Below are 27,889 nucleotides of genomic sequence, written 5' to 3'. Positions count from 1 at the left end.
GGGCGAGTGCGTGAGGGCGAGTGCGTGAGGGCGGTTGAGAATGTGTGAGTAAGGGTGAGTGAGTAAGGGTGAGTGAGTGCGGATGAGTGTGTGGGAGGGTGGATGAGTGAGCAAGGGTGAGTGAGTGAGGGCGAGTGAGTAAGCGTGAATGAGAATGAGTGAGTAAGGGTGAGTGATTGTGGATGAGTGAGTGAGGATGAGTGAATGAGGGAGAGTGAGTGAGAGAGTGTGTCAGTGAGGGAAGGTAGGTAAGATAAGGTGAGTGAGTGAAGTTCTTTGAGTGAGGATGAGAGATTGAGGGTGAGTGAGTGAGTGTGGGTGAGGGTGAGAGAGTCAGTGAGCCACCTCCTCCTCTCCCTCTCCATCGATCTTTTCCCGATTCTCTCCATTGATCAGCTTTCAGTAACAGGGCTGTGTAAAGTCAGGAATCAGTGTAGATCACCGGGCAGCTGCTTTAATGTCGGGGCCTTTCTTTCAGAAACACGGATCAGTGAACAAATAGACAGACTGAGGGAGCTGGAAGGGAAGCTTCCAGCAAAACTAGGGTCACACAGGAATCAAACACCAAGTTTACACCAGTATTGGGGAGCCAGGCGGACTTAGTCTCAGCCAGATCCCTTCTTATTGATTGTGTCTTTGTGTCCGGTGTAACACATGGAAATCCCTACTTCTGACCTCATGTTGGATGGAATATGTCATTGATGAAGCAATAGAAGATTGTTGGTCCCAGAACAGTCCCCTGCCGAACTCCTGCAGTGATTTCTCAACTTAGATGTTAGACCTCCAACAACCATTATCATCTTGTTTTGTGATAAATATGACTCCAAACAGAGAAGAATTTCCCACTGAAACTTATTCACTTGAGTTTTACTCGGGGTCCTCGATCGCACCCTCATTCAAATGTTAGTGGGGGAGGGGGAGGGGGTGGCCGAGGTGGCACAGTGATTAGCGCTGCTGCCTCACAGTTCAATTCCCGATATGGGTCATTGTGTATGGAGTTAGTAAGTTCACCCCGTGTCTGCTTGGGTTTCCTTCGGATACTCCTGTTTCCTCCCACAGTCCAAAGAAGTTTCGGCTCAGGGGACTGGCCGTGCTAAATTGCCCCTTCGTTTCAGGAGGTCTAGTTAGAGTAAACACATGTGGTTATGGGGATAGGGCTTTGGTGGGATTCCTGTTGATGTAGACTCGATGGGCTGAATGGCCTCCTTCTGTACTGTAGGATCTCGTGATTCTATTCTGTGATGTAAATGACAGTCTCTCTGACGTATGTGAGGTGGAAAGTGTGTGAGTGGGTGTTTGGGTGTGTGTTTGATAGAGAGAGAGGGTGAATGTGTGTGTGAAGGTGCCTGTGTGTGATAGACTGTGTTTGCACATGTGTGAGACAGTGAGCTGCGTTTGCAAGAGGGGGCAGTGTGCCTATTGGAAAGCAAAATAAACTGTTCATGAGAGTGTGGAAATGTGTATGGGATTGCGTGTGAGAGAGAAAGATGTGTGCAATGTGTGTGGGTGATAGAAGCAAAGTGTGTGTGTGTGTGTGTGTGTGTGTGTGTGTGAGAGAGAGAGAGAGAGAGAGAGAGAGAATGTTTGCGCGAGACTGTGCTTATGTGAGAGACTGTGTCTGTGTATAAGTTAGAGTGTGTGCATAGGTCTATGTTTGTGAGAGAGTGTGAGAGAGCTAGTGTGAGAGAGAGCAAGAATGTACAGGTGTGAGATAGTGTGTGCAAGAGAGATAGAAATATATGTGTGTGTGAGAGAGAGAGAGACAGATACGTGTGCAAAATGAATTGTGAGAAAGTGTGTGTGAATAAATGTGAGACAACTTGAGCGTGTGTGACAGAGTTTGGGAGAGAGAGTGCGTGTGCGAGAGCATGAGACTATGCTTATGTGTGCGTGTGTGTCTGCGTGTAAGAGAGAATGTGTGTGGAGGTGTGTGCGTGTGAGTGTTTTTGTGTATGAGAGATGAGAGACTGATTGAGAGAGTGAGAGTATGTCTGTATTTGTATTTGAGACAGAGTATGTAGACCATGAGAGAAAGAGAATGTGTTGAGAGATATCGTATGAGAGAGAAAGTAAGTGTGTGTGTGTATGTGTGAGAGAATATGAGCGTCTGTATTTATGTGTGTGAGAGTGTGTGATGTGTGTACTTCTCTATCTGGCTGATTCAGTCTGGAAAAGCACCCTCACTCCACACACACTCACCCACTCACACAATAAGTGGGAGTGACAAGCGAGCACAATACGGACTGTGGGGCACGGGTTGGAAAAACATTTAATTCTTTCACAAGTCAGTCACAATTAAATAATTTCCTCTTTCCTCAATGAGAGAAACTTGTAAAACCTCACGGAATCTGACACAATCCAGGGCAAAGCCACCCACAAGATTACCCACCTCCTCATTCACCCTATTCACTCTCTCCATCACTAACAAGCAGTGTCAGCACTGTGTGTATTATATACAACATGCACTGCAGCAACTCACCAAGGCTCCATAGATTGCACTGTCCAAACCCGCTGCCTTTATATCCTAACAGGACAAGGGCAGCATCCACATCTGAAACACTATAACCTGTAATTTCCCCTCTAAAACACACACCATACTGACCTGAAACAATATCTCAATTCATTCATAATCGCTGGGTCAAAATCCTGGAACTCCCTGCCTAACAGCAGGGCGGATGCCTGCAGCAGATGGACTGCAGTTGTTCAAGGTTGCTTCATATCAACACTTTGTGAAGGAACAATTAGATTAAAAATTCTGGCCGAGCAAATGTCTCTAAAATGCCTTTAGAAGATTAAAAATAATGTGCAAGTGAATTTGACCATTCAACTGTCAAACTAAACAGTTCAGGGACTGCTGTAGTACGGAGCACAATATAGTAAATCTCACGTCGTAATTGTTCATCGAACATTCCCAAGGCCGGTACATCACTGCTTAAAAATCACCCAATTCTCCCTCTACAGTCTGATGTTTCTGCTTCTCTGATGGACACAATATGCTTTAGGGATTTAATTTATGAGACGCCGAGTCAAACAGTCACATTTCTCACAGATACAAGTGCATTGAAGAAATAAATCAAATTTCACTTCCTGCAGTACAGGAGAAGGAACCAGAAGATTTATAACCAGTCAGGGAGATTCCTGGTCCCAACACAGTGACCACACGCCCAGAAACAGAACAGACACAAACAGTTCAACAGCCGAGTTCCCAGCAGAAAGATCTGTTCAAACTGTCGATTTCAAACTGTTGAATTCTCATTGATCAATAGTCAACTTACAACAGAAACATCAATAACCTACTTTAAATTAAACTGAAATTCATTTCAGAACTCTCGACTTTTAATTATTTCTCTCTGCCTGTCTCACTTCTCGAAAACCGTGTAAAAAGGTAATTTCGCTGAAAATGAGCAAAAATAACAGATTCAGGACAGTTCAATGTCCCTAACAGAGATACAGTGACACAGTAACAGTTCAATGTCCCTAACAGAGATACAGTGACACAGTAACAGTTCAATGTCCCTAACAGAGATGCAATGACACAGTAACAGTTCAATGTCCCTAACAGAGATGCAGTGACACAGCAACAGTTCAATGTCCCTAACAGAGATGCAGTGACACAGTAACAGTTCAATGTCCCTAACAGAGAGACAGTGACACATCAACGTTTCAATGTCCCTAACAGAGATGCAGTGACACAGTAACTGCTCAATTTCCCCCAACAGAGATGCAGTGACACAGTAAGAATTAAACAAACCGAGAAACATTTACATTGAAAATCGTTACCAGATTACATTTAATTCAGAAATTAGATCCAATCAACAAAATAATCAAGGCAAAACACTTTATCGAACCGAGCACAGCTGAGTAAAGAAATGTTTTGTTTTTGAATTCATTTTGATACAGTTCAATATTCTCTAAAACTGATGATATTTTGCACGCTAGTGCAATATTCAAGGTCTTTTGTTTTGAATTAATCAGCCTCAATATTACATTTTAAGTTATTGTTAATTGTCAGTTAGTTCTCCTGCCAGCTGATTTGTACTCTGTAATAAAATTAGTTTTCAATCTTTCAAAACGTGCTTCTGCCCCCAACATTGCTAAATAATTAGGTTCCAATTAAATCTCAATGTTAAACTGTCGTTACAAATTACTGAATGGAAACATTCAAACATCTGTCATTCATTTACTTAAATCTAATCACACTGTAATATTTTACTTTTTCACTTTTACTACAAATGTCTTGTTATAACCAACAATCGTGTTCAAAATGCAGATTTCTGAGTTTGTACAGAATGTAACGGCTTGGCCGTTTGAAATCAATAATACTGCTTCCGAGATTTAATAATTTAGACCACCCATATAACTTCATTACTGAACACATTGTTTAATTAAAGAAGATCTGAATTAAACAGTGCAAACACAGAGACGACAATTCATTCAAATCCCCTGTAACGCTAAAAACACGATGCAGAATACAAATCTCAACCTTTTCTTCATTATAATATTTAATAAGAATTAAGCATAATCTTCAGTTATTATGAATTCTTCCATCCTATCATTTATTCTTCCTATAATTCTATTCTGTGTTTAACATTAATGGGAGACATGATGTTATTAAGTGCAGAGCTAATATTATTTTTATAACATTTATAATATCATACTATTTTTATATAAAGTAATCTTTTTGAATTTCAAGCATTTAATTGTCAATCTGTAGCCAGTTTCTGTTGACACTTTACTACAATTCAAACACAATCAGTTGAACAATTTTGTTTGAGTGTCAGCGAATTCCATCTGTCAGAAAACTGTGTTCACTCTGTCAAATTTTTATAAACTGTTTGATTCTAATTGATCAAAGGTCAAATTACAACAGTGAAAAAAATCAATAAACATTTTAAATTAACCTGATGTTCATTTTAAAACTCCCTTTGCCTTTTTACTATCTCTCCCTGACTGTCTCAAATCCCAAAAACTGGGCAATTATTTTTTCTGAAAATGAGAACTTCGAATATAACAGATTCAATGCAGTGTAATGTCCCTAACAGAGATACAGTGAATTGTAATTCATGTTTTATTTTAATATTTAACCATTAGTTAACATGAATAAAATGCCCTAACATATATTTATTTTATTTTCCGAAACTTTTCTGCTTTATCCCTACAAGAATATTCAAACGCAATTTTATTTTCATTTAGCCAGAACTGCTCAGTATCACAGAGCGGAAACAATGTAAAAACAATTGAGGAACACCAAACAATTTCACAAATTTTGAGATGAGACAAGTAATTAATTATCTCGGTATCTAATGTAAAAAAATACTCAGGACGAATAATCTGGTTGCAATTGCATATAAAAAAAATTAATAATCGGATACAAGAATTTCCAAAAGGGAAATTAATGTGCAAAACTCGTATTCCAGTAAATGCCAACTTAATCTGGGATATACCGATTAATGAAAAGTATCTTGTTCAACTGAGCGCTGCTGTGAAAACAGCAGGTTATCATTGAAATAACTTCTGGAATTGTCACAAAATATTTCCAACCTGGAAAATGTTCTGGTCATGTTAATTGTGTGAAAAACACAACAGAACTATTAAAGGGGATGATTGCTAAATTAATAATATGAAATAATCTGTGGTGAATATGGAGTTAAATTACCGATTAATAATTCTTTGGTATATATTAATTTTACTATTAAACCTGTTCATGAGAGGTCTGTGATTGCAGCAAAGACTAAGTGTCCGAATGAGCGTTGTAAGTCATGACTTACTTGAATTTGTAAGCGTTATTTAAAATTTATAAAAATGCTGTGATATCTTTTAGGTTTTTTTCCCCAAACCTGCTTGTTTTCTCCCTACAAGGATTTTCAAACTCAAAGATTGTTTGCGTTCAACCAGAAAACATCTAAGCTCTCAACGGCACCGTTCAAACACTATTTAAACAACACAGAAATAATGCCACAAAGCCAAACCATTGCACAAATTTTAAACATTCACAGCGACTGCACCACAGAATCTCCTCATCAGAAACACAACAAAACACATCAATGAGGGAATGAATCCGTTTCACAGAAAAACAGCTCAATTATCCATTCAACTGAATCAAATGTAACATTGCAAAATAAATCTCAATATCGAATCTAGCAAACCAGCTCTTAACCAATTATTAAACTAAACAGAAATCTAGAATAATAGCAATAGCATTGCGAGGAGGTGGAATTTGTCCAACAAATTAGTATTGAAACTTTATCACATCTTATTCATATTGGGTCATATTTCAAACATATTTAAACATTTGGATGGTAAAAGTTCCAGCCATCAAATGCCACCGAGATTAAACATTGCAGGTACCCCAAAATCTGAATGCAGTGACAAACTATGTTCCGAACGAGCGGCGTAAGCCGTTATCACTAAAGATTTTAAACGTACAAATACAATAAAGCCTGCTTTATTTCTCCCTGCAGTCATGCATCAAGCAGTTGCGACCCGCAGAATGTTGTTATTCAATCACAAAGTGTGTATGAGCTCAGTATCACTGAGTTCAAACAACGCAGAAACACCAAATTAATTCACAAATTTTACGTAAAGTCACCCAGATTCATAATCTCCTCACCAAAAAAAACGCATCACTGAGAGACTGAACCCCGCTTCATGCAGAAGCAACACAATTCGACAAACACTTTCAACAGAATCAAATATAACATTTACAGGAATGTTCAATATAAATTCCAGCCAATTCGCCCATCACCAAACTAATTAATGTTTAGAATAAGCAGAAAATATTGCACAGCAGCACCAGCATTGTGAGTGAGTGGAACATTTTCACTGGATAAATATAGACATTTTAGATTTTTTACTATTTTTGGTTTAAATTTCAAACACTTGTGCAGTAGATGGGTCAACCCGCAGCCACTAGATGTCGCCGAGAGTAAACGCTGCAGAAACGCTGAATTGTTGAACAGACATTCGGGTTTTAAAGTAACCCAACCACACAATTACCTCAACAGATAAAAACAAAATCCCAACAATTTGGAATTGAATCCCTCAGCAGCACCTATTGTCCAGAAAGAGCGGAATTCTAAAACCCCTTTGCAGCAGAATCACAGGAAACATTGTAACAATTCTCAACCGAGAATCCATAAAACTCACATTTATGTTACCACATGGATTATTAGTACAGATAAAAATATAAAACAAAGACACATGTAAACCAGTTACTCAATAAGTGGATGGTTCTTACCTGTAGTCACCGTCACCATGGTCCCTTGTCCCCAGTAGCCGAAACCATCACAGTGTCACATTCTGTAGGCTGTGTCATACAATAACCGTCCCTGCACAAAATAGACACAAAATCACCATTATTTTAAATATTCACAAACCCAAGGAAAAGCAAAATCAATTAATGTTCACTAAATTATAATGGTATTTCTGGATATCATTTGACATTCATAAATGACCCTAATGTTTTATATTTCAAAGAGTTACACGTGAACATGTTGTTGAAAACACACATTGAGTAATTATCAAGATTTTCCATGTTTATCCTTGTCATGTGGTCAGTGCTGGACATAAATAATACTGTACTGTGATTACAGTTGGGATTTAAAAGTGACACTGATCCAGTTTCAGTCAATCAGTGCTGAGGGGTTTTTGTATTGACAGTAACTGCTGTGCCATCCAGCTATCACAGTGAGACACAGCATGACAAATACTGAGGCGGACTGTTAGCTGTAAAATACAGACAGTTAATTTCACTGCTATTTCAAAAGCCTGTTTCCAGCTCGTTAAGGGTGAGTCAGTGAGATATTTCAATTTTTACTGGTCATGATGTTGATAAAGGGGGTTAGAAACTTTTACACTCTCTGTGCACATTCAGCGTGTAAATCAATAACAATAAAATTGAAGCATTTTACATCTTAAAAAAAACAATGCTGTTTCTTAGTGTTATTTTGCTGAACCCTCATTTACTTTGGCATTCGGCAATGGCATTGGTCACAAATTTAAGCAACGTCCTTTTCTGAGGTTTTTGTATGAGGATGGCGCTTTTCTCAGCACTGTGATCCACTGCTGTATCTCACAGTGACACACACCCATACAAAAACTGCACTCACTCTGTTCAGTACTGCTGTTCAATATTCACTTTAAATGGACCATTAGTTTTGCTCGAATGTAAAATGTAGGCAACTGTTTATACAACACAATCTATCAGAAATATTAAAAAGAGTAATATATCGTGTGTGGTGCTTGCTGAAACTACAATGAATATAAAGTCAGTGAAGAGCTCGCCAGTTATATCGGTGAGTTTGGGAAGTTTTACTGTTAAATGCTTTCTGTGTTACTTTTTTTAAACACGATTATAGTTTGGTTCAACAGGTACTGACCTTCAGGTTATGATGGAAGATGCTGATATCCCTCTCGGGCTGTTCTTGTTCGGGTGCAGCCCTGGATCCTCTCGCTGTGGTCTCTTGCACAGTAATAGATGGCCGTGTCTTCAATGTTTAGGCTCGTCATGTCCAAGGAGAAGATGTTGTTTGAAGTGTCTGCGGACACAGTAAATCGACCCTGAATTGACGGCGCGTAGTAGCTGTTGCCGTTATAAGCACGGCTAGCCAGCCACTCCAGGCCCTGTCCGGGAACCTGCCGGATCCAACCCATGCTGTAGCTGCTAAAACTGAACCCGCTGGCTTTACAGGTCAGTTTCAGGGAACCTCCGGGACGCCCGGTCTCTGCCTCTGGCTGGGTCAACACAACATCCGACTGGACACCTGCAAAAATAGATCAAAAACACCAGGGATTAATCTTAGTGAAATGATTGCTGACTCTGGAACATTCCAGAGAGAGACTAACACTGAGACAGTAACAGTGAGAGACTTGAACAATAATAATAAAAAATACTCACCAGATAAGAAAGTCAGCAACAAACTGAGAGAAATGGCCGACCTCATCTTTCTGGTGATTGGGGGAAATGGTTGTGTCAGGAACTCAGTGAACAAACCAACTCCCGGACTGTTGGATTCGGGTCCCAGTGAGCGGTATTTAAATACCCGGCAGAAGGGGGCGGCTTTCCAGGCGCCGCCTGTTGATTCCCTGCTGGAGGCGGCGCCTGGATCCACGTCCCACCTTCCACACCCCCAACAGAATGGACTCGGAGATTTACAATAGATTAATATTAAAATGGACATTTTATCTGCATCGGGATAATTGTTTGGCTGAAATGTTCATTGTATTGTCCCCATTATTTCTGATGATGATATTACAGTTCATCATCTCTTTACTTTTAAAATAACTAATTCCATTGTAAATATGGTGATTTTATTACCACACCCCCAACAAGAAAATAAGTCTAAAAATGATGAACTAACATTTTGGAACATTAGACAATTTTTCAACAATTCCGTGTCTCTGCCACATTATAATAATAAAGCACAATTTATCAGAAGAAATACCATCGATTTCTGTAACTAAATGTGTGGAATATACAAAGTGATTCTATTTACAGTGTGGATGGCTATCACTGAACAATTTGGGTTTCGAGATGAGAAGAAACTCTCACACAATACAACGTTTCTCCTTATATTTTCAAACTGTCCCATTCTCGAAGACAGACCTTTGAAAATAATGAGAATCCCAACCTACTGATAATTAAATAGTGAGTTGACAGAGAAACATAAAATTAAATTGAATTTTGACGGAGAAGTTAATAAATCGGAACGGACACTGAGATCATTAAAGTTCTCCTTCAGCATCCAAATCATTACAGCTCACTCTATTGGCCACCGGCTGTCTAACATACACTGGAATTGGGAATACAGGATATCAGAACTTTACGGCACGCTGCACAATATCACAAGAATAAATGCTTTATCTTCCATTGAATCAGGTTATGAACTGATCATTTCTCCACTCATTGGCAGCTATGAGAGGAACTCTTCAATAACAGAAATCAGATTATACTGTACAATAGAACACGGTGCAAATCAGGGACAAGAGACGCTGCTGTTTCAATGAGATACAGAACTTTCAGAATATTCCAGGAATCCCCGGTGTTCATGTCAGTTTTATGCTGTTGTTTTAATATTATTTCATGTCATTGCACCGATTTTACTTCACTGGGGAACTGGGCCCACCAACATCTCTCTCTCTCTCTCTCATTTCATGAAGTGATTAATAAACAGACTTTAATTATTGGAATGAAATTTACTCGGAAACTATACAAATGAAAAAAATCATCCGGTCACTTTATTGTTTTGCGATACTATTTACTCAGGTAATGAACAGGACACTGAATGAAAATATTTGATTAGAATGATTACGATTTAAAATGTGTCTTTCTTGTTGGGTTGAAACATTTACTGTTTAAATGCCTGAATCCCTTGTTGTCCATTCAGCTTCACGCTAACCTGTCCCACACAGTATTTGGCAGCAATCCAGGTTGCTGTCAAATGCTCAAAGTTATTGACAGGAAACATCTGGGGCTGTTTGTGCAGTAGATCAAAGATCAGTTTCATCAGCACTGACCGCTTGGCTACAAGCCAACTTAAAACCCTGCATGTTGTCAGTAAGGTCTATTTATAAACAAATCTACACAGCAACAGTACTGGAGGCACTTGAATTTTTGGAAGTTATAAATCTAGATGATGTTTTCCCATCTCTAAAGAAAGGATTGTTTTCCACCTTCCCTGGCACCCTATTAACAACAATAATGATTTTTCCAACACATCAGGATATTGTGATGGACGGACAGAAATAATCACAGGCAGACTGAGAAATGGCTCAGAGAGACGATACATGCTGTTATATTTGAGCAGGCACATTTATATTTTATTTCCTTTTATCTTTCCATGGGATGTTTGTTTGGAAAGACCAACACTCTTTGCCTGTCCCAAATTCCCTTAAATTGACTGGTTTTCTAGGACACTTCTGAAGATATTAAAGAGTCATCTATTTTGTTTTCAGTCTGCAGTTCTATCCTTGTGAGACAATGTAGCTGATAGCAGATTTCCTGCATTGGGGAATCAAAGCGGTTCCAATGATCACAATTAGTATCCATTCCAGATTTATCAATAGAATTCAAAATCTACCTGCGGGAAGGGTCCGACTTAAATCCCTGTCCTCACATCATTGCCCTGGGCCTCTGGATCACTGGATCAATTAAAATAATTGATGTCACCATCTACACAAACAATAAATGTCTGACTGTGTTGACACAGGAATGAATGTCTTTTGAATGACTGATGGATGAATGACTGTTGGATGCCTGAATATTTTGATTGAGGAATTAGTGAATGGATTGGTGATTCATTGATAAATGGTACTGAATGATGTTGCACTATATTTCCACATTTGTGTTTGACTACTTCATAAATTGAAACAACTCCTTTATTCAATGTGTGTCCGTCTAATACCTTCAATCCTTCCAGAGTGTCTGGGTGAAATACATTCCGAGTTTCTCGGGAGTTAGCAAGCTGATCCTCTTGAAGATTAGGGGGAGATTTTCCTGCAGTTCGGATGGTTCATTTCTCTGCTGATGCTGAATCTTCAAATCCAGGACAGAAACAGAGAGCGTGATATGGTTGAGGAGGAATGATTGTACTATATAAAATACTGGTTCTTTCATATACAACAAATCAATCAACATACCTTCACCGAAATTAGTGAAGGCGACAGGGTGAAAAGTAAATAAGGTAGCAACAGAAATATTTGTGAAACTCACTGGAAAACTACAAGTGTCACATTATTTCCCAAAACAGTGTAATAATGAATCGGAATTTAAAGATTCAGTAACTTCACATGAAGTACAGGTAGTTCCATTTATATCATCACTTTGAAAACCATCACACACTCCAGCTATGTACCAGGACTTTCTGTGTGATGATGAGGTGATGGCTTGTCAATGAAGCGCAGAGGCTGCTGGGTAGCTGTTCATTCTCCTCGGTCTGAATTAATTCCATTCCCCACTGAATTCTGGGACAGATTTCATTCCTTGGTGTCAAAAAAGCCAATGTATGGTCAATAAATTTTAAAATCAATAAATTATACGAAGCAAAGTACAGTTATATATTAAATAGAATGAAATGCTGAAAATAAACAGAAAATACTGGAGAATCTCAGTAACATCTGTGGAGACAGAATACAGCCTTTGTTTGACATCTGGATGACCCTTCGGCAGAGTATTCCTACTGCTTTGGAGAGATCATCATTGTTTCCTATAACATGTCAGAAATGCAGCATAAATTTCCGGTGAGATGGGAATAACAGAAATAACAGATATTATTTCGAGACACACTCAAGCTGCATCAATTCACAGAGTGATCCCAAATATCATAACAAACTTCTTCATCCTAAACTAATCAACATCTCAATCACGAACTATATCCTAAAAAAACATTCTAATCCCTATCCACCCACATCATTTCTCAATGTCATCACCCTCTTCAATTTCCTCCAAATAAAAAAAAATCACACTGACTCGAAACGTTGGCTCTATTCTCTCTCCACACATGCTATCAGACCCGTTGAGATTTTCCAGCATTCATTATTTTTGTTTCAGTTTCCAGAATCTGCAGTATTTTGCTTTAATCAAACTGATGAACATAATTGGTGAACTAATTGTTTCTCTGTATGAATTGATGATAACTGGGGAATTGGAACAACCTCGCCTGGAAATTCCTCTCCAAGACACTCACAAACCTCACTTGGACCACTCCTTCACTTACACTGCGTCGGAGTCCAGGAGCACCCTCCCTGAGAGCACTGTTGGTGTACCTACACTGCAGGTTCTGCAACAATTGAAGAAGGCGGTTCACCACCAGCTTCCCGAATGCAATTAGCAATGGGAAATAAATGGGGGCCTAGACAACGTCGCCTTCATATCACAGACTAATTTTAAATATACTCCTCATTATATATGAATGAGATCTGGTGAATGAAATTATTAAATTGCAAATGGATGGTAATTGGTGAAAATAATTACTATCTTTCTGGACTTTTTTTAATATTCTCCTTATTCGGTCCAGTATCATTAATTACTCAGCACTGTCTCAGTTCATGTCAAAGAAGTTCTTATATCAGTGAAACTGTGCGAGACACTGCCTCAGTTTTATTTTCCTTGACAATGTTATTTTTAAAATTGTTTCTTTCACAGGATATGGGTCTCATTGGAATTTGGCATTTGACCATCCCCACAAGGCACTCGGCACTAACTCATTACTATTTTCTTGAACCAGGGCCTGTTTATATTAAAATACAGCCTGGCTCTGTTAATACTCTGCTAGACCAGAGCTCAGTTTACATTGCACACGGCATTCTCTCTGGTTATGTAATATTTGATACTCACCCTATATATATATTTCACTGTGCCAATTTTGTTCCTGCACTTAACTATGCCTCTCTTTGAATTATGTTTGTTTTACTCCACGGTTTTGTGAGAAGAAGAGATAATATGTTGGGATAAAAAAGATTGTTATCAGGCAAGACCCAGAAACGGGCAGTTTTGGATCACCAGTATTTTATTGTGCTGTAACTTTCTTTGATTTTTTGTTCTTCATTGACAGTACATGCTACACAGGACTTGATATCCACTTTCACTGCAGGCAGCAGAAGTAGATTTCAGGTTTCTTTCCCACTGTCCAAAACCTCATACCGTTTGCCCTTGCAGAAGGATGCAGAGAATTGTGTTCTCCCAGCCACTTTAATCATTACTGGCATTGACCAGTGCAGTAAAAACTGAGACCATGTCTAATACAATATAAACGTGGATATGGACAATTGCAGAAATAAGATTGCATTTACTTTGATACAAACAGAGAGAGATCTAAATTAATATAAACAGAGACAATGTCTAGTTTAATATAAACAGAAACATGGTGACATATCATATAAACAGGGGCAGCGCCTAATTTAATACAGACAGATAATATATCCAATTTACTGTGTGCTGAGACAGGCAACATAACACTCTACATGCAAGATAAAAAGACTTAGGGTCTAGTGGAAAATAAACGAAGGCATGGCTCATAATACAAGCTGACACAGGGTAAATTTACTGTAATATAAAGAGACTGGTTCAATCCCCATGAAATTTGTAAAGACGGCCGACTGTCCCATCAAAATCTTACAGGACAGGAGTAACATGGGGTTAGCTGCAGGATGCAAAGTCGCCTCTGTACTGGCAAATTAATAACTCCCAAAGCAGGAATAGCATGAGTTAGATGCAAAGTGAATCTCCCTCTAAACTATCCAATTCAACCATTCTCACAACAGTATACTGCCTATAAACAGAGTGAAACTCCGTCTACAAATGTGTTCAAACAAAATTAAGGCAGAAAGAGCATGGACACTCTTCTATGTAAAAACTCTCCTGCACTCTCCCTTCAGTGATCCAGGAGACAGGTTTAAATTAGTGTTAGGAATAGGGGAAAGAGCCGTCCACACAGTTCCACAAAACACACCCAGGCCAGGTACAGCAGAGATTAGATACAGATTAAATCTTCCCTGACAAAGATATATCAACCATTCATAAGTCAGAAACAATGAGTTTAGACGCAGCGTAAATGTTCCTCTACACTGTCCAGTCAAATATTCCAAGGACAGGGACAACACCGGCTAAATATAGGGAAAGATTCCACATTGAATCCTTATCCGAGGTTAGGTGCAGAAGAAAATGTATCAAGCATTTCAAGATCATTGATTTCTCAAGAGATCTTTTAGAGTAAATCTCACTCACAGATTCCAATTTATTGAATTATATTCTTTTAGAAACCTGTAACTGTGGCTGAGAGAACACATTGGGCAGACATTGACTTTATGCTGTGGAGTGAAACGATGAACCATCGTGGAAAGACAAGACACAGAACCAGACAGGAGAAAGACATGGAAAGAGATGAAACACAGGAAATTTCCATGAACACATTTGCCATTTTATTTCGGGATCAGAAGGATTATTTCCTAATTCTGAACGTAGATATCATCATAATGTTTTTCCTCACATAACTGATGAATAAATAATGTTGGAAAACAACCATTACTGGAATCCGTTGATTGATTTGCATGGTTGTCTCTATTTCTGTGCTGTGTTGGTGGGGAAATATTTGTTGTGTTTTTGTCAGTCAACAATCTAATTTGGAATTACTATTTTCGTATTTATTTACATAAATACCTCACTGTTTACAATGAAATGTTCATGACAGAATAAACAGATAAACCGTCACCTACTCATCAGTTTCAACTCAAAATAGTGATTTATTTTAAGAATTTTAACAGTTGGTTCAAAATGAATAAAATCTTTTTGAACATACATTACACCAGTTGCATTTAATTAAAATAAAATGATACATTTCATTTCAGAATTTGTTGTGAAAGTTCTGATGTCACAATTAATAAAGTGTCTGTGAACAGGCAGATATTCCACTGAATGTTAATTTGATTGACGATTTAATCTGTTTCAACTAGACAAGTTAATTTAAAAAAACAGATCTGATGTCTGAAATATTCCTTCACAAATAGTGATCACACTCACACGAGGGAAGAGTAAAAAATGTGGTTATCACTAAGAGATACAATTATTTTTGCTCCCTCACAGGCGACAGGGAAGCGGGTTCGATTCTAACATTGGGTGACTGCGCGTGGTTTTCACACTCTATCCATATCCATGTGAGTTTCCTCCGAGTGCTCCAGTTTCCTTCCACAGTCCCAGGATATGCAGGTTAGGTGGATTGGCTATGATAAATTGCCCCTTAGCGCCCAATGATGTGCAAAGTCGAATCATAGAATCCCTCCAGTGCAGAAGGAGACCATTCGGTTCATCAAGTCTGCTATCCGGCAGAGCATCCTTCCCAGGCCCAATGTAAATTGTCTATGCTAAATTTCCTGTTAGTGTCCAATAATGTGTAGGTTCGGGGGATTAGCCTGTGAATATGTGTGGTTGCCGGGATCGGATGAAAGCTTGCCTAGGTAGGATGCTCTGCTGGAGAGCCCGCTGCAGAGTTATTGGACCGAATGACCATGTTGAACTGTAGGGATTCTATGATTTTATGCTACTATGATCAGGCAGAGGAGTGATTATATTCACATTAATCTCAGCGATTCCAAAGTATTACAAATTAGGGGGAACTCGAATGTATAGAACATTTTACCCGATCTCATGTCGCCCCAAAGTTCTTAAAACTCACTGATGTACCTTTGCTGAATTTAGTCACTGTTCTCATGTTGCAACTAACCAGGTAAGTTGCGTACCACAAACTCCCACAAACCCGGTTGTGATAAATGGCCATCAAATTCGCGATTTTATTTGACAAATGAGGATTTGGGTCGGACATTGGACAGAACAGACTTGCTGTTCATAATTATATCAAGAGATTTTACATCCTGGCATTGATGTTAAATACGAATCTGGTTCTCTCTCTCTGATGATGTCCATTGAGATGCTGAGTAGCACTGTTGCTGTTTTAGTTTTAGATTTCCGGAATCTGCAGCAATTTGCACTGATTTTATTGAATCTCTGAGTGCGAGCGTCACTGACAAAGCTAACATTAATTGGTGATCGTGAACCACCTTGCTGAAACCTGCCCTCTGGATGGGTGACTTTCCACTGCAGCTTTAATACAACTGGGTGGCTTTCTCGGATATTTCAGTGGTGGTGAAGGGTTATTTTCATCACATGGAACTGGAGTCTGTGTAGGACAGACAGGAGAAGGATAGGAATATTCGGTTTATAGTTATTTGCAAAGAGAAGATGTTGTTTGAAGTATAAAAACAATTCTGTGGATTCTGGAATTCGAACCCAAAGAGAAAATGCTGGAAAATCTCAGCAGGCCTGGCAATATTTGTAAGGAGAGGGAATAGCTGACGTTTCGAGTCCAGATGTCCTCAGACTGTCCAGCATTTTCTCTTTACGTTGTTTTCAGTGTCTTTGGGTGGAATAAATTGATTCTGAATCTCTGGGGCGGAGGAATTGTGGGTTGATCCAAGACTATCAAACTGAATGAGAGACTATAAACACTATCAGGGACGGGTCGGACCCAGACCATCCAGTTGCTGCCCATATTGAACACTTTGTCTTTACAGCTCAGTCTCAGGGAGCCTCAGGGATGCCCGGTTTCTGCCTCTGGCTGAGTCATCACAACCTCCGATTCGACACTTAAAAAAAAACTATGAAAAGAAAACACAACTCACCCCGGACACACTCTCTCACCTTTTCCATCGGGGACTAGATAAAAAACAAAGTCTGAGGACACTACAAACCGACTCAGAAACAATTTCTTTACAGCTGCAATCAGATTTTTGAATGGATCTACCTCGCATTAAACTGATATTTTTCTAGACCCGAGCTATGGCTGTAACATAATATTCTTCATACTCTCCCTTCCTTCTCTATGCACGGTATGCTCCGTCTGTATAGTGCGCAAGACTGTGTACTAATATGTGTGATAATAACAAATCAAATAAAATATATCAAAAAACACCGAGGATTATTCCCAGTGAATTGATTGCTGACACTGGAATATTCAAGAGACAGACTAACACTGAGGCAGAAAGAGTGAGATCCATTGGAACGTCTCTGCTAGTCCAAAAGGTGAAATTATATTTGAGCCTCTGTTATAGAGAGAAAAAACAATTTGATTGTAAATCAAGTCCCTTAATTCTGTACCCCCTTTCACAAGAGAATAGACATGAAGAAGATGACATGACCTTATCAGGGTATAACGTCAGTCTGATTTGCACATTGCAGCAAAAATATAATCCATTTGAAGAATTATTATCGATATATGTAACTAATCGCTGTAATGATTTTATTTCAGGTGTGGGTAGCCGTCACTGTAATTTGGGACTGGATACAAGAAGGAGGGAAGAAATGGCCGCATGTTATCGCTCGGCAATTAATGCACAAACTTAACTAATGTTCTCAGGACCCGACTTCGAATCCCACCACCACAGATGGTGGGATTTAAATTCAGTAAAAAAAGCATCTGGAAATAAGGATCCACTTATGGTCATGATATCATTGTCGATTGTGTAAAAACCTACCTGCTTCACTAATGTATTTTAGAGAAGGGAATCTGCCGTCCTTACCTGGTCTGACCTATGTGTGACCCAAGAGCCACAGCAATGTGATTGGCTCTCACTGCCCTCGCACAAGAAGTAGGCAATCAATTCTGAACAGCCAAAGGTGCTCATGTCCATAGAATCATTACAGAGCAGAAGAAGGCCTTTTGGCCTGTCAGGCCCAAACCCACAACATTCCCACCTAAGTCTATCCCCATCACCCCACGTATATTCCCTGCTAATTCTCTTGACACGATTGGACAATTCATCATTGTGGATCAACCTAAGCGGCATATCCTTGAACAATGTGAGTAAATGAGCAGGCAATTGGAGAATATGCAGACTCCACACAGACAGACCCAAACCGGGAGTTGAACCCGGGTCCCTGGCGCTTTGAGGCAGAAGCCCTAACATATATGTCACCGTGCCACCCACAAATTAATTCAAAAAGGACAATCCTCATGTGATGCAATATTACACGTTAGATTTCCCCAAAGGCTCCTTTACCCTGTGAAAATTAACACTGAAAGAAAACTGGTTGACTTATAATTAATTGAGTTGACAGGGGGACATGACATCGACATCAACCTTTGACAGAGAATTTATAGAATCCGAACGGACACGGTGATCATGAAAGTTCTTTGTCAACATCCAAATCATTGCTGCTCATTTTATTGGCCATCGGCTGTCGAACATTCACTGGTAGTGGGAACTCAGGATATTAGGACTTTGTGGCATATTGCACAATATCACAAAAAATAAATGTTTTGTCTTTCACTAAACCAGGCCGTTTCTTCACTCATTGGCAGCTATGAGACCGACTGTTAAATAGTCGAAATCAGATGGTGCTGGACAACAGAACATGGTGCTAATCAGGTATAAGAGAGGTTGTCTTTTTAAAGAGGTTCAGAACACGTAGAATATTCCAGGCATCCGCGCTTTTCAAGACAATTGTATGATTTTATTTTACTTTTAATTATTTTCATTTTGGGGCCATTGCACTGATCTCATTGGACTTTGGGGGTGGGGAGGTCAAAATCTCTTCCTTGCAGGCCATGAAGTTACTCACAAAGTGGCTTTAATTGTTGGAAGGACATTTATTTGGAAGTTATACAAATGAAATAGCATCTGGCCAATTTACTCGTTCCCCATACTGTTTAATCACAGTGCAGCCCTTTAAAATATTTGCTTGGAAGGAATACCATTTAAAAACGTTTCTTTATTATGGGAATCAAGCATTTATTGTATAACTGGATAAGTCCCATTTTATCCTTACATATTCACGTTAATCTGTCCCACGCAGTATTTGGCAGCAGTCCAACCTGCTGCCAACTGCCCGAAGATATTTACAGGAAGCATCTGACGGTGTTTGTTCAGTAAGTCAAAGATCTGTTTCCTCAGTACTGAACAGTTGGCTGCAAGCCAACTTCAAACTCTTAGCATTGTCAATAGAGCCTATTTATAAACAAATCTGCCCGGCAACAACTGGAGGCAATCTTAATTATTATTTTTTAAAGCTGTAAACCTATATGAATGCTTCCCATTTCATTGGAAAAGAAAGCTACTCAGATTCTCTGGCACCTTGTTAGTAACAATGATGATCTCTCCAACCCAACAAAACACTGTGATGGATGGATAGAAATAAATACAGGCTGATTGTGAGTTGATTCAGAAAGGTGATATGTCTTATACTGCAGAAATATGTCGGCTGGTGTTTTATTTCACTTTATATGGGACGTGGGGGACCCTGGAAAGAACAACATTTGTTTCCTGTGCTTAATTCCTTTTCAGCTGAGTGGTGTGTTAGGGCATCTCAGAAGGCATTGCCCAGTTATATATATGGCGGTCCATCTTGAGTTACACCCTGCTGAGACCGAGTAGGGATGGCAGATGTCCTTCACTGGGGAATCAGAGGGTTATCTCGTCGCTATCAGTATGAATCAAAATTTATTGATTGAATTCAAATTCCACCTGCTGCCATGGTCGGATTTAATCTCAATTTAATTTAATTTAATTTAATTCCAGAGATTCACCACCCTTTGAGTGAAGAAGTTCCTCCTCAACTCCATTCTAAACTGCCGCCCCCGACTTATCTTGAGGCTGTGCCCTCTCGTCCTCCTGTCCTTTCTGAGCGGGAAGAATCTCTCTACCTCTCCCCTATCCATCCCATTCATTATCTTATACGTCTCTATAAGATCCTCCTTCATCCTTCTAAACTCCAACGAGTACAGACCCAGTCTATTCAGCCTCTCTTCACAGTTCAACCCCCTCATCTCCGGTATCAGCCTAGTGAACCTCCTCTGCACTCCCTCGAAGGCCAAAATATCCTTGCGCAAGTGCGGCGACCAAAACTGCACACAGTACTCCAGCTGTGGCCTCACCAGTGCCCTGTACAGTTGCAGCAAGACCTCCCTACTTTTATATTCTATCCCCCTCACTATAAAGGCCAGCATCACATTTGCCTTCCTGACCACCTGCTGCACCTGAAGGCTGGGTTTTTGCGACTCATGCACAAGGACCCCCAGGCCCCTCTGCGCCGTCGCATGCTGCAACTTTTTGCCCTTTAAATAGTAATCCCTCCTACTATTATTTAATTTTGTGAATTTATTCATTTTTATTTATTTATTTTTGTCAATTTTTACTATTCATTTTTGTGAATGGAGAATTATTGGTAATATTGGCGTCAGGCGATGACCATCTCCAAAAAGGGAGAATCTGACCGGTGCCCCTTGTCACTCAATGATATTGCAACACTGAATCAACAACTATCAACATCTTCGAGGTTACCATTGGCTAATCGCGATGTTAGCTGGGTATATACATGCTCCAGCTGGAATATCAGCTCAGCCTGCTGTGAGTAACCCACCTCCTAACTCCCCAAACCCGTGCACCACCTGCACGACACATATTAGGAGACAAAAATGGTTCTCTCCACTTACTTGGATAAGTACAGCTCAAACAACATTCAAAAATCTTCATCCCATTCAGGCCAAAGCAGCCGGCTTGACAGGTACAGCATTTGCAAATGCTCACTCCCTCCACCACACAGAGCATCATTATGTACCATCTACAAGTTTCACTTCCGAACCTCACCAAGGCTCCTTAGGCAGCCACACGGTGGGTTGCCATCTGCAAGGACAGGGGTAACAGTTACGAGGGAATATCACCTATAAATTCCCCTCCAAGTCAGTCATATACCTGATGTGGAAATATATCATCCTTCCATCACTGTCGCGGGACCGAGATCCTAGAACTCCCTCTGTAACAGGACTGTATGGGTATCTACACCACAGGGTCTGCAGCCTTTCAAGAAGGTAGCTTACCACCAGTTTACTAAAGGCAATGAGGAATAGGCAACAAATACTGACTTGGCCAGCAACGCCCATATCCCTTAAATTAAAACATCAACATATCAATGTTTATGAATGGATGATAACTAATGAACACAATTGGGCATCTTTGTAAATGGATGGCAATTGATGAAAATAAATATCAACTTTCTGAAGATTTATGACCTTCTCTTTCTCTGCCAGAAGATAGGTTCCGCTCCACAGGAGATTCATGATTCAGAAGCATCACACTATCCGAAGACAAGGCGGACAGAAGAGATGGCAACATCTGTAGGTGTATCTCAATCATAACATTACGGGACAGGCCTTTGATAGGATGACAATTGTGTTACTCATCTGCTTGAAGACCGGGATTAACCTGAAGCGCAGTGTTTTGTTTGTGTTGGGAGATATACATATCATACTCATACATGGATGAATCTCAGTAAGACATTCGACACTAACATCAGGTCAGAGACTACAACATTTGGGGGAACTAAGCTCTCCATCAAAAAATTCTCGGTCTCATTTATGACAGAGAAAAGGACAATTTACAACACAACTGATAGCTTCATGGACAACACTTAGGGTTGAATCAACCTCTCAAAAATTGACCTCCTCAGTCATCAACAAATGTGAAATATGAAAAAAGACACCAAACTAAAATGAATAGAACAAAGAACAAAGAACAAAGAACAACACAACACGGGAAACAGGCCCTTCGGCCCAACGGGCCCGCGCCACCATCTTAACAATGTGTTTTTCCTCCTCCACCCTTGACCCGTGTCTATGCTTATGGTACCCCCATTGGAAACCAGATTAAGGGGAGAATAATTTAGGGACAATTTGTTACACCAATCAGCCTAAGAGCACATCTTTGGGGTGTGGGAGGAAACCGGCACACCCGGAGAAAACCCACGCAACCACAGGGAGAATGTACAGCTTCCCACAGACACTGGCCCAAATCCATGTGTCTGGACAATTAACGGTGATAGTCACTGTTGTGGTGCCCATCTGCTGGTCCAGTTTTAACCACACACAAACGACGCAAAGTACTAGGCCACTCTCGAAACCTCCAAGAGCAGCCCACGCATGACCCACAGTGTGCATGCCCCTCGTTAGACAGCAAGGTGGACCGACGCACACGCAGAGTAAAAGAGAAAAACATCAACACATGTAACATTAGATTTCCAGGAACGTCCCGAGGCTCTGATCCTTATTTAAAACAGTCTCCTGTAACCCTCCATCCCTATTTCGCTCATGTATCTATCAAAGTAAACCTTAAACAAGTCCAGCGTGTCTGCCTCTACCACCTTACTTGGTAGTGCATTCCATACCCCCACGACCCTCTGTGTGAAAAACCTCCCTCTGGCATCCAAATTATGCTTCTCCCCCCTCACCTTAAGCCTGTGGCCCCTCGTGATACTTGTCTCCAATCAAGGAAAAAGCCTGCCACTGTTTACTCTATCTACACCCTTCATTATTTTATACACCTCTATTAAATCCACCCTCAATCTCTGTCTTTCTAAGGAAAACAGCACCAATTTACTCAATCTTTCCTCATAACCCAGTCCTTCCATACCAGGCAGCATCCTGGTAAACCTCCTCTGCACTCTCTCCAGGGTCTCCACGTCCTTCCGGTAGTAATGTGACCAGAACTGGACGCAGTACTCCAGATGCGGTCCAACCAACGTTCTGTACAACTGTAGCATTAGACGCCAGCTCTTGTACTCTATACCCCTTCCTATAAAGGCTAGCATATCATAAACTTTCTTCGCAACCTTCTCCACCTGTGTTGCCACCTTCAAAGACTTGTGAACTTGCACTCCCATGTTCCTCTGCATTTCTATACTCTTAATAGGTCTACCCTTTATCATATAACTCCCCTCTACATTATTCCTTCCAAAATGCATCACCTCGCATTTATCAGGATTAAATTCCATCTGCCATTTATCTGCCCAATATACCAGCTTATCTATATCCTTCTGTATTGCCAGACACTGCTCCTCACTGCCCGCCAATCCAGCCATCTTTGTGTCATCTGCAAACTTGCTGATCACACCACGTACGCCCTCTTCCAAATCATTTATATATATTACGAACAGAAGAGGTCCCAGTACTGAGCCCTGCGGCACACCACTGGTGACAGATCTCCAGGAAGAAAAGGACCCTTCCACTACTACTCTCTGTCTCCTGTTAACTAGCCAGTTTTCAATCCATCTAGATACTTGTCCCTGTATCCCATGAGCCTTAACCTTTTCAACCAACCCACCATGAGGGACTTTGTCAAACGCCTTACTGAAATCCATACAGACGACATCAACGGTTCGTCCTTCATCAACCGTTTTTGTCACCTCCTCAAAAAATTCTACGAGATTCGTAAGGCAAGACCTCCCCTTAACAAAGCCATGCTGCGTATCCCTAATCAGATCGCAATGCTCCAAATGCTGATACATCCTATCCCTAAGAATTTTTTCCAACAACTTTCCTACCACTGCCTATAATTACCAGGGTTATCCCGACTGCCCTTTTTAAACAACGATACCACATTAGCTACCCTCCAGTCCTCTGGGACCTCACCTGTGTCCAAAGAAGAGACAAAGATTTGCGTCAGAGGCCTAGCAATTTCATCTCTCACCTCCCTAAGCAGCCTGGGATAATTGCCATCAGGCCCCGGAGTTTTATCAGTTTTTATGCTGCCTAAAAACCCTAACACTTCTTCTCTTGTAATGGATATTTCCTTCAACTGGTCTACAGCTCCCTCCAAGACATTACAAGACACCAAGCCCCTCTCCTTCGTGAATACCGACGCAAAGTATTCATTCAGGATCTCCCCCATTCCCTCAGACTCTATGCACAGTTCCCCTCCTTTGTCCCTAAGAGGACCGATTTCCCCTCTAACCACCCTTTTGTTCCTAATATAAGAGTAAAATGCCTTTGGATTTTCCTGAATCCTATCCGCCAAAGCCATTTCTTGCCCCGTTTTCGCCCTTCTAACTCCGCGTTTGAGCTCCCTCCTACTCTCTCTGCACTCCTCCAGTGCTCTCTCCGTTCCCAGTTGCTTAGACCTAACATATGCCTCTCTCTTCTTCCTGACCAAGTCCTCAATATCCCCTGTAATCCAGAGCTCTCTAATCCTACCTTTTCCATCCTTCCCCTTAACCGGCACATGTCTTTCCTGCAACCTTTTCAGTTTTCCCTTGAAAGCCTCCCACTTGCCGACCGTGGACATGTGTCTACTGTGATTCTAACTTTTCTATTGGAAATGGAAGGATGCCGGTTTTAATTGTGATGTTGATTTGTAAACTATATGTCATTTATCAGACAACACACAAACACACACACACATATATTCTGTCGTTCTCATTCTCTCCCACAAATTGTTTCCCTTTCTCACACACACACACACACACACACACACACACACATTTTCTTTCAACTTAAAACCACATCTTGGCTTCCTGGGAGTCTTCAAAGACCCAACTACATTTCAAACGGAATGACGAACATTTTCCCCAACGCCATGTTTGCTGAGCTGGACATTAATGGCCCCGTGGTCTCCAACAGCTCCCTGGGCAACTTCCCTCCTTTTAACCAAAATCAACAAAAACACATTCCCATGGACTGAGCCATTTTCATCTGATGCTGTCCAGGCAACATCGGAACATAGCCACAGGAGTAGGCCATTCAGCTCCTCGAACTCGCCCCACCATTTAATAAGATCATGGCTGATCTGTGGCCGAATCCATTTTGGCTTCGCTAAGTCCATATCTCTTGATACACCTGTTCAATTAAACAAAAAACGACCTCAGACTTATATCTAACAATTGTACCAGCTCCCACCGGCAATTGCCAAGGAGAGTTCCAATCATTCACCTCTCTGGACATGTACTAATGTTTTCTATCAACTCTCCTGAAAGGCCTTTCCCTATTTTTGTTTTGAACTATGGTCTTTTAATCTCGAACCTTCAACTAATGGAAACAGTCCTTCCCTGTAGGTATTTCATAGGTTTCTATCAGAACAGCCCCCAACCTTCTGAATTCGAGAGAAAAATGTCTTAATTTGTCTGATTTCTCCTTGCAACTTGCGTTGAACTCCGTCCAGAGTCAACATTTTTCCAAAGATGTGTTGCCCATACTTGCTCACAGTCCTCTAATTGGGGTGGAACAAGGATTGTGCACAATTGGAGCACAACATCTGCCTCCGTATCCCCCAGTCCTTTGGATATGAAGGGAGGCATTCCATTGGTCTTAATGATTATTTTCTGCAGCAGATCGTGACATTTTAAGAAACTATGTGCCGAACCCCAAATCCTGTTTGGCCTCCACTAAATTTAGCGTTGTCCCTTCTAAAAATTATATCTTGATCTATCATTTGGATATTTGACTCTTTGTCCCATTATCTAAGCCCTTAATGAATATTCTAAATAATTGAGGCCCCAGACAGATTCCTGCCGTACACCACCTCATCTGCATAATTCAGCAACGGACATGTACAATTCATTGCACCATAAATTTTGGCACCTTGCAGAAGGGGATATGATATGACATTAATGGGTGTGAATTCTTGTTACATTGATACCATAGATCATACCTGACAATGATATTTTCGCACTAACTGTAATTACAAGGTTTTGCCAGCAGATGGAAATAAATCTTGGTGGGTTACATTACATGAAGCGTGTACTGCTGCAATACACTGGACCCTGCATCTGTTCATTTTGAATTGGCCTCCGTATGTATATATGTTAGAATGGACCCTGTCCATGATTATAATATATTATACCATACAGCGCGCTGTTTAAACTGGTATTGCACCAGTACATGCCAATGTATACATCACACAATCACCTTGATCCGAATTTCTCCAGTTAGGATCTAACTTTGCAGTTCTGCCACATACAGTTCTGAATGGTGGTGGACATTAAAGCAATTAACCGCAGCAGGAGCCTCAAATAAAACCCCCATTCTTAATGATGTGAGAACTCAGCAAATGGAGAAGAACAAAACTGAAACAATTGCTACAATCTTCCGCCAGAAGTGCAGAGAGGATTTTCCATCTCGGCCTCCTCCTGAGGTCCCCAGCATCACAGATGCCAGTTTCCAAGCAGTTCAATACCTTTCACAGGATAAGATTGGAAGAAGAGTTGGCTATTCGAGCCCGGGAGCCCGTGTCATATCTCTGCTTATATTCAACTAGCCCCCATCTCTGTTTGTATTGCAATAGGCCATGTCTCGATAATATTACAACATCTCCTTTAGTTCTCTACTCGGCTCATTATCAGTTGCTGCTACATGATAGACGATACTTTCTAAGTTAAAACTGGATTACTGAACTATGCTTCAGTTAAGATGGCGGCACGGTGACACAATAGTTATCACTGCTGTCTAATATCACCAGGGACCCGGCTTCAATTCCCAGCTATGGGGACTGTCTGTTGGCGTCTGCAATTTCTCCCTGTGTCTGGGTGAGTTTCATCCAGATCCTCCGCTTTCTTCGCACAGTCCGAAAGATTTGCTGTTTAGGTCCGTTTTGGCGAGGCTAAATTCTCCCCTAAATTCTACCCGAACAGGCGACTAGGGGATCTTCACATTAACTTAATTGCATTGTTAATGGAAACCTACTTGTGACACTAATAAGTAATTTTAAAAACTTTAATCTGGCTCAGTCTCAATTCCTACTGTGGGAATCGAGGCAGCAGTGCCAGCAACTGTACCACCGCCCCGCCCTCATGTTATATGTTTTATATAGTTCAATCACAATTTTATGGGTTTCAATCAGATCTCCTGTCATCCTTCTAAACTCAAGTGAATACATGAGGTGGCGATGCCGGTGATGGGCTGGTGTGGGCACAGAATGAAATCTCACAACACCAGGTTAAAGTGTAACATGATTATTTGGAATCACAAGCTTTCGGAGCACTGCTCCTTCATCAGGTGAGTCAAGCGAATAAAGACCCAGTCAAATCAATCTCGCCTCATAGGACAGTCCCAACAATCTTGGTATCAACTGTACTCTCCCCAAACCCTTTCTTATTGAGTGAGATCAGAACTCCATGTACTACACCACGGGTGGTCTGATGAAGACCCGGCATAACCACAGGAATACCTCCCTAATTCCAAACTCAAATCTTCTTATAATGAAAGTTTTCCAAATTGTTTGCTGTATATGTCTCTCCAATTTCATTAACTGGTGTACAAGGACACACAGATCCATTTGTACATTACACTTCCTCATATATACTGCTTTGTGTTTTACACACCAGTATATAACTGCACATTTAGCTACAATGTACTCTAAATTCCATGTGTCCGCCCATTCAAACAACTTGTCCAGATTACATTGAAGCACCCCCCCCCCCCACCCCCACCCATCCTCTTCACAGCTCACAATTCCCCCCAGTTCCGTATCACCAATCCTTTTGGACATGTTACATTTGTCTCTCTCATCCAGATCCCACAGTGGCACAGCGCCAGGGACCTGGGTTCGATTCCTGGCATGGGTCACTGTCTGTACGGAG

General features: G+C 40.7%; 1 long non-coding RNA gene across 1 annotated transcript in view; it reads right to left on the bottom strand.

Moving 5' to 3' along the window:
* Positions 1–27,889, bottom strand: part of LOC145362544 (uncharacterized) — a 538,269-nt gene that overhangs the window by 131,864 nt on the left and 378,516 nt on the right. The window lies entirely within an intron of this gene.

Source organism: Carcharhinus amblyrhynchos, unplaced genomic scaffold (assembly GCF_965287045.1).
Source record: "Carcharhinus amblyrhynchos unplaced genomic scaffold, sCarAmb.v2.hapA scaffold_38, whole genome shotgun sequence".
In the NCBI taxonomy this organism is placed as follows: Eukaryota; Metazoa; Chordata; class Chondrichthyes; order Carcharhiniformes; family Carcharhinidae; genus Carcharhinus; species Carcharhinus amblyrhynchos.
Note: the sequence above shows the minus strand (reverse complement) of the source record. Positions and strands in the feature narration are given on the sequence as shown.